Source organism: Condylura cristata, unplaced genomic scaffold (genome assembly GCF_000260355.1).
Source record: "Condylura cristata isolate star-nosed mole 26May11 unplaced genomic scaffold, ConCri1.0 scaffold00018, whole genome shotgun sequence".
In the NCBI taxonomy this organism is placed as follows: domain Eukaryota; kingdom Metazoa; phylum Chordata; class Mammalia; order Eulipotyphla; family Talpidae; genus Condylura; species Condylura cristata.
Window position 1 is genome coordinate 12,615,379 of NW_004567119.1, and position 12,471 is coordinate 12,627,849.

The 12,471-nt window shown below is 45.7% G+C and overlaps 1 long non-coding RNA gene across 2 annotated transcripts; it reads left to right on the forward strand.

The window, feature by feature from the left end:
* Window positions 1-776: 776 nt before the first annotated feature.
* On the forward strand, window positions 777-11,283 carry LOC105853791. 2 transcript variants are annotated; one of them, XR_001145564.1, is made up of 7 exons: window positions 777-809; window positions 1,333-1,640; window positions 4,129-4,221; window positions 4,311-4,368; window positions 9,177-9,497; window positions 10,394-10,468; window positions 11,212-11,251. It is a non-coding gene; the product is annotated as an uncharacterized LOC105853791 (long non-coding RNA). The 2 variants fall into 2 exon arrangements; XR_001145563.1 differs by having other exon boundaries at window positions 10,394-11,283.
* Window positions 11,284-12,471: the final 1,188 nt, after the last annotated feature.

A 12,471-nucleotide genomic window follows, 5' to 3' on the forward strand; every position in this document is an offset into this window, starting at 1 on the left:
GAGGCCGTACTGGCAAGTTCTTGCGTCAGGCCCTCATGTGAAAGGAGCTGAGAGACAAAGAGGTGAGCCCGGCAAGGCCAGGGGTGTGTGGTGAGGCACAGGGGCCCGGAAGCTCCCACACAGAGGCAGGGTGACTCCACGTTGTACCCCAGTTCTGTATGTACAAATAAATAAACCTTTAAAAAAAAAGACATATGCAAAAATAACTATAATTTGATGACCAAAACATGAGGCAGGTTGTCACTAATTTTTTTTTAAAAAGATTTATTTATTTGTGCATACTTCCACGTTGTACCTGTCAGGGTCCAGAAACCGCGTTTTGCAAACCTGGAATACTAAGTGATTTAAGTATCACTCTACCTTATTTCTGTGGAAGAGAAAAGCAGCTTTATGTCTAGCCCATACTCTCTATGAACTCTCCACGCCACAAAGATAAGCAGGTGAGAATCGCAGGATGTAGCACACCAAGTCCTTCCTCTCTTGAGGCTTGACTCTTTCCACAAATTTCTTCTGACTGTCATGAAATTTGCTCCTTTCTCTCTCTTTAAATTAGTGACAATCTGGCCCTTCCTGGTGGCGCAGCAGGTTAAAGCACAGCACTGAGAAGCTAAAGCCACTTACGCATGAGTTCAATCCCCGCCTGCCCCGGGAGGTGACCACACGGCGCGGCAGACCTCTCCTGGCCCACCTGCTGCTCCCCTCAGCAGTGTACTTCGTCGATCTGCCTGTTCTGCTCCCCGCTCTGTCTATGGTGAAGTCTCTCGCCGCCCCTGAACCTCTGGCCTGTACCCCAGTTCTGTATGCAGGTGGTAGGTTGCAGGCCATGCTCACCTCTTTCTGGAAAGGTTCTAGGGGGTAGGGACAGGAAGGTGCCCAGAGGGAGGCATCCCTGGCGGTGTGGTTACTCATTAGGATGGCGGGAGATACAGAGTAGCACCCATGGGGTGCACTCACCCCCAGGAGTTGGAGATTCAGCCCAGTGATGCGGTCCTGGATGGGCCATATCCCAGAGGCATGAGCCTTCGGTGGCAGGAACCTCCTGACGTTAAAGTATCTGCTGAGTGAGCTGCAGCTCTGGCCTTCACCTGTTCCCCAGAGCACGTCCTGGATGGAACACACTGGTGAGAACCTGCATTAGGCAGAGAGTTGAGCAGGTTCAGGGTCACCGTCTGCTGCTCAGCCAGTGGCCCCCAAGCCCCAGGGTCACTGCCTGGGCATGAGGAAGCAGGTGGTCAGCCTGCAGCAGGACTGGCTCAGGAGAGAAAGTGCAGGCCCGCCCCCCAACTCCCCGCTCCCAACCCTCCCGCCACAGTTTCTCCTGCTTTCTCTCAGGGCCTCCAGCAGCCTGAGGTGAACCCAGCGCCCTGACCATCGGGAAGCTCCTCCTCAACCCTTCTTCCCTTTATTCTGAGGACTGGTGGGCAGGGGCCCTGGGAGCCTCGACCATTCACCAGATAAGTGATAGACTGTCCTCATTATGAAAAAGCTTCGGCGACTGGATTGTCTTTGTTGAACTGAGTCACTTTTAGGCTACCTCATTTCTCTTTGTTTCTTCATCAGTGGAGTGGGGACAGACAGGACTAAACAAGCTACAAGACACAAAGTGCTTAGAACAGCACCTCCGAGCGGGGAAAGCATGAGTAAGTTGTTGCCTGTTATTTTTGTCAGACTGAAGTTCTGGAATGGAGGCTTTACCTAGCATGTATTATGGATGTGGTGTCTGCTTTGATCCAGGAATTATTTAAGATAGTTTGGACCAAAAAATAAACTTTTATACTTTGCTCCCTTGGAAAATGACTCTCTCACTCACCAGGCCACAGCAGGAGGTTGGGGTCAGCCAGCATAGAGATTGCCAGGCTATGAAAAGCACTATGTGGAGAGACTAAGGGAATTTCTGAAAATCATGTACCCCTGTCCTGTTTTTAAGGGGCCCGAGAGTGCCCTGATGTCTCTGAAGTCACTTTTAGAAAAGAGATTCGGGCCCTCCCTGGTGGTGCTTTGTGTGGCAGCGCTATGAAGCCACCCACAGCCACTACAGCTCAAGAGTTCGATCTCTGCCCCGGAGGTGACCACATGGCGCGGCAGACCTCTCCTGACCCGCAGCCGCTCCCCTCAGCAGTGTATTTCAGTCAGTCTGCCTGTTCTGTTCCCCATTCTGTTTCTGGTGAATACTCTCACCCCCAAACCTCTGGCCTTGTACCCCAGTTCTTGTACACATAAATAAATCTCAAAAGAAAAGAGATCCAAATAATCTTTGGGCCTTACACCTTCCCAAACACCCGCAACTTTGGTTCAAATAATGCTGTAGGATTATGAGATTGAAATTAGGCATTTTTTTTTTTATCAATTGGATTCATTATAAACCAAACTGAAAATGTTATCCATTAACTAGATGTCTTTCTTTCCGTTGTGAAGAAACAATAACTGCACTTTTTTGTTCTTCTGTGTGACTAACCTTTTCTGTATATAACAGGCCCACTATCCTGGGCGTGGGAACCGGTCACTCAGAGCAGTCTGATGTTGGTCTCCTGGAGCCGGTCCACAGTATGATTCTGAGGAGCCACTTACTACGTTTGTCTTTTACTTAGCTTTGAATTCATTTCACAGTGATGATTATTTCCACTGACAACAGCATTTGTGTCTTGGTTTAAAGGATGCATTTCCATAAGGCACCTATAATTATCTAGAGTGGCAGGATGGATTTGATGAGTCATCCCCATGTAACAAAGCCCCTTCGACCGAACCAAACATTCCTTTTGTTCTCCAAGAAGTTTCAGTGTCTAGAAGGCAGGGCCGGGAAAGCTGAACATGCTTAAGCTGTGGAGTTTTTGAGGGTTTTCATACTACTTATCCATAGGCAGAATTACCCTCTAGCTTTGGAGAACATTCCACAGCATGGAAACATAAAACCCGATTTCTTTTCCAATGACGGTCGTCTTCTAAAAATTCTGTGTATTAGATATTTCATTTTGTTTTTAAATAAGGTGCTCTGGCTGGTTTGGTTCAAGTAGATTATTGAAAATGGCGGCTCTTTGTTTTTATTTTTTTTTTATTTTATTTTTTTAAAGATTTATTTATTTATTCATACAGAACTGGGGTACAGGCCAGAGATGCGGAGGGTGAGCGGGAAGCAGAACAGGCAGATCGACGAAGTACACTGCTGAGGGGAGCAGCGGGCGGGTCAGGAGAGGTCTGCCACGCCATGTGGTCACCTCCGGGGCAGGCAGGGATCGAACTCATGAGGAAGTGGCCTAAGCTTCTTAGTGCAGTGCTTTACCCCTAGGTGCCACCAGGGAGGGCTCTTTGTTTTTATTTTTAAGTGGCTCCGTGTACCTACAGAGCCCAACGGGTTTGAGAGGATGATCTTATGGAAGGGGAGGTGGAGAGCTTCCCTGGTCTGTGTCAGACAGGGTAAGACAACTGGACAACTTCCTTCTACCTGGAAAGGGAGACCCAGAGTTATCAACAGAGCGTATTCGACTTTAAAATTTATATCAATAAGTGAACCTATCTCAATCAGTTATTCTATAGGTAAGACACACTGTTGGGTACCTAGGGATAGATCACGTCTGAAAAGAACATAAAGTTAGCAGAAGTGTTCTCTTCCGGTTAATGTGTTAGTGAATGACTACGAGTCAGGGCCCTGAAATTGTGCAGTTACTGTCCCATTGCAAGCTCTGTGTAGACACCCATGTTGACATGGAGAGGTGAGAACCTCAGTCCCAACACAAAGCAGACTATGAGGCACCCCCATATTTGGAATATGACAGGCTGGGCTTGAGCTATCAGATGTCTGAGTCTTCTGGAGTGGCTTTGATTCAAAAGGCTCTCTTGCTGATTTTTTTTTCTCTTGCTGATTTTAATTAGGTAGAAACACAATTTAAGACGACTTATTCACTGCTTGTTAACCAAGGAAGATGGCCTGAAGCGCCATTCTGTCCCCAAGAATTTTTCAAGCGTGCTTTTCTGGCTGTTAAAACAGTCTTTCACATCCAGGAAAAACATAGAGGGATTATTTAGGAAAATCTATGCCTAGAAACTGTCAACTGTAGATCACTGTAAACCATATAGATATGAAAACAAACGGACTTAATATGTGCATTTTCTTCCTGGTATGTGCACGTATAGATCTTTGTCATCAGGGGACTTCACATCCAAAGCATCCTTTCCCAGACTGTGCTGATGGAGAAAAGAACGCCTTGGACCCTTGGAATTTCCTAAGTGATGAGTGCTACAAATTTTTTTTTGTTATGTTAATGAGGTAACGTTGGAAACCTTCAAGGTGACCTAATTTGGGCGTCTCTTGCCAGGAGAACCAACCATGTGACTGGAGCGTTGGTCCTTTCAGCCCCAACCCCTGACTTCCAGGTAATTTGGGGGTTGAATCAAATGCCAGTAGTCGATGACTAGTCAGTCATGTCTATGCAATAAATGTTCATGGCATCGAAAGGACTGGTCGTGGAGTACTTCAGGGTCGGAGAATTTGAAACGCTGGTGACCTGCTGAGGGCACAGCGTTCCAAACCCTTTCCTTACCCCTTGTGCCATGTGTCTCTTCTGTCTGCTGTTCCTGAGTTCTTGCCTTTCATAATAAAGAGATAATATGGTAAGTGAAATGTCCCTCTGCATTCTATGAGCTACTCTAACTAAACCCAAGGAAGGGGCTGTGGAACCTCAGATCTGCAGCTGGCTGATCCAAGGACTAGACCCTGTCAGGGGGAGGGGAACATTTATACATGCAGATGGGGTGAAGCTTAGTACAGCCCCTGGAGGGCAAGCTGGCAGGGCACTGCGTGTGAGGCATTCCACCCGGATGGTGCACCCTACATGAATCCTCTGACACCCCATGGGAGGACACGTGGGATGCTCTGAACAGTCCTGTGTGTACTTGGTGGTGGGTGGGGAGCAGCCACCACCCAGGAGACATGGGGTGGAGGGATATCACTATAGCTAGACAAGTGTAAGCAACTGGTAAGGTATAGAGCGTAAAAGGCGGAGGGAAAGATTATGACGAGCATAATCAGTCACATAATGAGACTGGAAGTATAAAATCATTCAGTTCCATTAAAAGGCACATGGAAAAGTGCCTTGCAAATTTAATTAGGGAAACACACACACACAAGAGGATTCCTAGTCAACATTAGATGGTTTCTTGGTGTCGGTAGGGAAAAAAAAGGTGTAGAGAAAATGGCCAACTAAGTAAGCGGTCAGCCAGCTAGCAGAGGAGAGCAGTCTTTCTAGACCCGTGTGGACGAAGGGTTATGGACTAAAGAGTATGATTCATCTTCCTGAGGTCCTCCAGAAAAGGAAGGGAGGAAAAGAGGAAGGAAGCGAGAAAGCTGGAGACAGAGAGGGGAAAGGAAAAGAGGGAATACAGAACCACTTTGTAACCTCCTGCTTGCCTAGGATGAAAGCACCCTCCACAGGTCCGGTCAGGCCAGTGCAGCTCAGGAAAGAGTCACAGTGGTGGCTGCAGAAGCTAAGAGTCACAAGACAAACAGGGAACGTGTTTGTTTGTTTGTTTAATAATATATAATATTTTTTCAAAGATTTGTTTATGTATGCATACACAATGGGGTACAGACCAGAGGTGGAGGGGTGGTGAGAGGATTCACTAGAGACAGAGATGGGAGCAGAACAGACAGATCAATGAAATCCAATGCTGAGGGGAGCAGCCGGCCCATCAGGAGAGGTCTGCTGCACCATGTGGATCACCTCCCTGGCTGGGGATCGAACTCATGCTGAAGTGGCTGCAGCTAGTTTCACAGTGCTGGGCCTTAACCCATTGTGGCACCAGGGAGGGCTCAGAACGTGGTTTTAATAACACCTAATAGAGAAGGAAGAAACTCTGGAGAAAATAAGAAGTTAGGCATAGTCATAATGTGGAAGCGGGAAGGTGGAGAGGAAGGACAAAGAGGCCCCTGTGCAATCAGCTGGCCTCCCCCACCTGGAGAAGAGCCTGGCCACCATGAAGTCAGGGTGCACCATCACCCATTTCTGCTCTTCGTTAATCTCCAACCACTAGCTCAGCAGAGGAAGGGAGCCCCACACTCCAAAGAATTCTTTCTATGCAGGCTGAGGGACGTGTGTGAGAGACGCTCTCTTAAGTCACACTGACACAGCAGTGCCTGTCTCATGGAGACAACCAGTCCCATCTTGCAGTCAAATTATTTGACATTTTATTATTTTTTTAAAAAAAAATTTATTTATTTATGCATACAGAACTGGGGTACAGACTAGAGGTGTAGGGGTGGTGAGAGGATTTACCAGAGACAGAGGGGGGAGCAAAACAGGCAGATCAACGAAGTACACTGCTGAGGGGGGCAGCGGGCCTAATAGGAGAGGTCTGCCACGCCATGTGGTCACCTCCTGCCGGGGATCGAACTCACGTGAAACGGCTCGCTTGCAGTGCTGTGCCCTAACCCACTGCACCACCAGGGAGGGCCCTATTTGACATAAGAAATCACAGGGTCACTAGTATTTGAAAGTGTTTTTATTTTCCCTCCCTTTCTACTGAGTATCATTGTTTTACATCCTTGTTACTGTTTTGACAGCCCAAGTCCCCCCTTTAGGTGTAGTTTCGGGAAAGCACCCACAGCCCTCCACCACAGTCCCGTGTGTTCCCTGCCCCCTCTATGCCTCAGATCTGTGGTCAGCTTTCAAGGCTTGATTTTAAAGTTTGTCTGACTTTTTGTCTCGTTTCTCCATGTTCCACACAGAATTGATGCTGTCCGGTCTTTATCTTTCTCGTCTGGCTTGTTCTGCTTAGTCATCCTTTCTAGCTGTAGTCACCTGAAGGGCATGAGTATCTTTTTTGATCTCCAAGTAGTATTCCATTGTGGGTGTTTACCACATCTTCTTGGGCCACTCCTCAGTTTTGGGAGACGTTTCAAGGGTTCTTCGTGGTCACTTCTGATATATTTTCCAGCTGAGAAAGCTCAGCCTCAAGTAGGTTCAAAAGCCCAGTTCTGCTTCCCTACAGCACCTCCTAGAAAGGGATTCTGAAAGGGAATCTTCCTGCTGGGAAAGGCAGTTATGGAGGGAAGGGGAGAGATTCTAATCTGAAGAGAGTGAGCAATAGGAACAGGAAAATGCCTATGCCCCAAGATTCTGTTTTTAGATAATTATTTTTATTACTTTAAAAAGGGCAGAAACTAAAAATACTTGACATATCAGCACATTCAATCTTAAATTGATTATTTTTCAAGGTTTTCCATACGACACCAAGAATGAATTAAATTTCCATCCCTAAAAACCTCTGACAGAAGAAATTCATACCTTACATATCATATCATGAAAGGAGAACGAGCATGGCATTTGCTCATTTTCCTGCAGAAGGGGAAAAAATGCTTTCCTGAGAAATATTCTTTGAGCTCTTTGACTCAGACGTGTGTCGGGAAGATCGTTTCACAACCGAGAAAGTTGTTTTCTTACCTTTGCCTCTCTGCGCTATCTCTTTCTGTTTTTTAGTATTTATAGGAGTAGGATATAGTTAGCTCCTAAAATGGTTAGCAAAATCCTACCTGTTTTACTTTACTATTTATGTATTCATTTCCTCCTCTCATGCTAAGCTCAGTAAAACATTTGTTTCTAATAAGAAAAATAAGTTGTGTGTGTGTGTGTGTGTGTGTGTTTGCTAAAGCTTGAAAGTTCAAGTTCATTTCTGGCATTTGGTTCTGTTAGACTCCATTTATTTGTTATTGTCCCAGATTAATAGCCTTTTAATTGCAGTTATTAATATATAAAATCCAATATTTATCCTCTCATCCAAGAAAAGAGAAAGAAAACTCATAGAATTTATTTGTAATTTTTGGCCTTCTCCCATTTGGTAGCAGAGAAAAAAAAATAAATGTATATGTTACGGTAAACACACATTTGTTACATTACATTTGGGGTATACCATCTGTATTTGTCTGTGTACTCAAGAAAATTATATATTGTTCACCTGGGTAGCAATTTGTGTTCTGGCAAAACTTTATTTGCTCTCAGGGGAACCTATTTAATATAATTACATTTAATTGATATTTGTGGTGGTGGATTAAGGAAAAAGGAGCCGTCATTTAATATGCTTCAGGATTTTATGGGTCTTGTATTTCTTGGCTTGGTTTTTAAAATACATTTAACCACATTTTTTAAAGCTAGGTACTTAGATAAATTCAGTCCTTTATTAAAATAGTGCACCAAAGGGGTAGAATTTAACATTATCTAACATCCTCCTGCTAAAGCCATGAAGAAAGAATTAACTTTTTCTCCTTCAACACAGTCTGCTTTCTAAATGTGTCGTCTAAGCTTTTGCGTGTTGCCTATGATTATTGAGGGCTTGGCTCACAGCCAGCCTGAGCAAAGAATAGCTGACCCCTGATTCCTGCCTTCTTCATGCTCACCTGTGCACTGGGCTTTCTCCTTATGTAAACAGAATTTGCTGTCAGCGTGCAGTATTTAATCATTTGTATTGCTTTATTATATTTTGAGTTAATTAAGTTTCACATGGTGTACTATCAGGATACCCCTACCAGGGATTGCCACTGCAGTGCACCCACCCCCAAATCACCCATAGTTCATCACCACAGCCCGTCGGCTTCCTTCCCTCTTTCTTCTCACCTACCCCCGACCCCCTTTAATTTATTTAACAGATGGGTCCTGGCCCTCTTCAAAGCTGTTATAAATGTGAAAACTGCAAAATGATCATTTGCATCTGCATTACAATTTTTGCTCATGAAATTATTTATTCCCTTTGAACTCCTTTGTGAATACAAGCACTCCTAGTGGGCATCACAGTCACAAGGAAAGCAGTTGTAGACAAAGTATAATTGACGCCTGTCTCTGTTGACACGTCATTGTCACAGACTGTCAGCTCACTCAGCCTTGAAGACAGAATCAGGTTAGATCAGCAGCTGGTAAGATGAGCATATTTATGCCCGAGACTGTATTAATTTACTCGTGTTGAAAAGAGTAATTAGAAAATAAGACTCTGTGAAACAATTTTTTTTTCTGAACTTCAAGGGAAACACGTGCTGTATAAGTAACATGGTTCTTAGTAAAGGTGGGTGGCTTCCCATTAAGTGAGCAAGTAAGTGTTTCCCCAGGTGACGATTCCGAAAGAACACTGACTCATTTATCCCCATCATTTCCCCAAACAAAACGTCTAGATGGTCTTTTTGTTTTCTCCCTCTGCAGCCACAAGAATGCATGTGTGAGCCCTTCCCGTTGAACATCTCAAAGGAATGACGGGAACTCTTCATCACCCTGGCCTAAGCCTCTGCGCGCCAGGACTGAGAGGCGCAGAGTTCACACGCTGGGTCGCTGGGGACAGCATCGGGCCCCCCACATGTGTGGAAGAGGAGTGAGTGCTACGTGCTAGGGATGTGGGTTTCCACCTCACGGTACTTCTTCGGGCTTGTGGTTCCATCTTTGCGGAAGGAGGGCATGGACGGAGGTGTTTTAGGAGAGCCCCAACTCTGTTTTCCTGGAGTCTTGACTCTGTCACTCCTTCACCACGTACGTACTTCCCCAATTCTAATAGTCTCGACTTACAAACGAATCACCCTAAATCAGAGGGAAGGTTTCTAGAAATATTTTTCACTAGTTCTTATTCTCAGGGGGCAGCCCAAATCCCTAAACTGAGCACCACAAAACATGCACATTATTATGTACCAACTTTCCCAGCCCTTCCCAGCGACACATCACCTATTTAACTGAGGAAACTGAGGGTGGGAGTCAAACGCCCCTCTCAAAGTCGCAGGGGCAGGAACTGGCCACACTGACCCAGGTGAGCGCTCCCTGCCAACCAGCTGCGCTGTAATTACCCTGTTACTCCATATTGGACAATTTCACTTGGCAAACAAGTAATCCTAAGAGCAGAATAATAAATTGATTCCCAGCATTGTTTCTGAGTTGTTGGATGTCTCAAGCTCTTTTAAGCATTTTTGTGGGTTGAGAGAGGGAGCAAAGTGGGAGGGGGGAGAGAGAGACTGAGGGAGAGAGAAACAGATTTGTTTCCATTGGAGAAGGTGACGGAAAGAACCTCATCTTTAGGGACGTAAGGGTATTTTTCTTGGGTACCCCGTCCTTTCTAGAATGAGTACATTCACTAAGACATTATTGACCAGGGGATGAGGGTGATGTCAGACTCTGTGTGCAAGCCCCAGGTGGATGGCTTCCTTCTCCATGTCAGTGTGAGGCAGGTTTCAGCAGGAAGTTCTGGCCACCATGTCGATTTGCATTAAACTGTCGGTTTGTTGGCCTGAGATGACAGCACATGACACAGTCAAATAATTTTTCTGTCAAGTCTATTCAGAGAAAGAACAGGGATGAAGTATGAGAAAGGGAATTGAAGAGAGATGGAGTTCTTTTTGACAGGCGGAATGGAACATTTTCTCTGCTTTTAATTTAAGGTTCTGAAACTGGCTCTTCACTCGGGAAATGGACGTGTCTCCAGGCCTGTAATATCCTGTCTCACATAAAGAGGGGTGAGAGAGTGACAAGATATACTCATTCTGTGGTATCAAAAAACCAAAGATCTCATCTGAACTTGACAAGATGCTATTTTTAAAAATTGTAGTGAGGTAGCATCGTTTCTCAGCACTGTTTGAGACACAGAGGTAGAGGAACGCATCTCTCCACATGCACGTCGCCACACCACACCCACCACCCACCATGCTTCACCATAGTCCCTGTGCTCCCATCCCACCTTGCTCTCTACTCTTCCTCTCCCCCTCAAATAGCCATAATTCTACAGACAGATTTCTAGGGTGTGTTATCATTCTATCAAAAGGCAATTTTGGATGAAGGCCGTCCTTGCTTTAAAGGAAACATGGATTAACTTCTATTCCCTTGCCCCTAAATTTCCTGCCCAGTGCATTGGGGTCCACTGACATGAAGTGCTAAAAGGGCACACACAGAGAGAGAAGTGATGCTAGAATAATTTTGAGGATCACTGAAACTTTTCCTAGTTGAGAAAATCTGACAGACTCGGACAGTTCACTCAAAAAATGTGTGTCCAGGAAAGATTGATGTATTTATGGAGGCCTCGGTGTGTTTATATGGCCTGTTGGAATTTGAAGCCCCAACTCAGCCTCTTACAGGCCACGTGATGTGTGAGTTATTTTTCTTTCCTGAGCCTCAGGTGCCTCATCTAGAAAATGAGAACAAAATCGTGTTTTACAAGGTTGTTATAAAAATGATAATAATTGGTGCTTCCTTGATGACACAGGGATTGCGGCACAGCACTGTGAAGCTCTCCGCAGCCACTGCAGTATGAGTTCAACCCGGGGCTGACCCACATGGCGCGGCAGACCTCCCCTGACCTCCCCGCTGCTACCCCCAGCAGTGTACTTCGTCAGTCAGCCTGTCCTGCTCCACACTCTGTCTCTGGTGAATCTTCTCACCACCCCTGCACCTCTGGCCTGTCCCCCAGTTCTTGTATGCATAAATAAATAAATCTTTAAAAAATGATAATAATAATTGCTTGTTGGTTGCTTTCTATGTATCACACTGAACTAAGCTGTTTATGTCTACTAATTGAATCCTCAAAATAGGTATATTAACTTGATATCAGACAGGTATAAACTGGGTTTCTGAGATGTAGACCAGGCTCACCCCGCCATGAGGTGACTGGTTAGAATTTGAACCTAAGTTCATCTGATGCATCTTCACATGAGCATCTTCACCGTCGGTCTGTGTAAATAAGCTCTTCGTGAGACGCTGGCTATCATTTAACAGTGATACTTGCGAAGGAGGAAATTAGAAAATGGGTACAAGTGGTCAGGAACAGAGTACCTCAAGTCCCCAAGTCCATTTATCAGCCTGACGGATAAATAATCCGTTGGAAGGCAATACCCCAAAGCTTCCCTCCCCCATACAGGTGCCATTCGTCCATTTATACTCTGACTGGAGAACAATCACCAACCGGGAGGACTCCCCAGCCCCCACCCCACCCGCCAGCCCAGTAGCACGGACATTCAGAACACCAGTACAATAACACAATGTTAGAGCAATGGGCAAAACCTGGTCTTGAAAAGGTAGGCCAGGCACGTGGGCAGAATCAGTGGGCTGTGGTAGTCTGGGAGACCCGCGGGCTCAGTCAATCAGTAAGAGACTGAACAAGGAGCACCCCCAGTGGCCAACCCCTTGGCTCCATGCCCACGGTGCCCAGAAAAGCACCTGCTGTCTGCCCATCCATGGCTATAGCTACTTGTGTCTCCTCTCTGCTCAGATGTTGCCTGTCCTTCCTGCCTACCAATAAATCTCTTGCTTTTCCATAACTCTGGTCTCCATTTTGAATTCTTTCCTCACCAAAGACTAGAAATGAGCGAGAGCCATTTTCGGGGGTCCTAGGGCCCCAGGTCTGCTCTCCAAACCCAGATTCACTGTGAAGCAACCGATAAAGCAGCTTTAATTGCTTGGTGTCCTGGACCACAAGCACCATTCATTTAGAAGAGGATTGTAATGACCTGAGGGACTTTGACATATT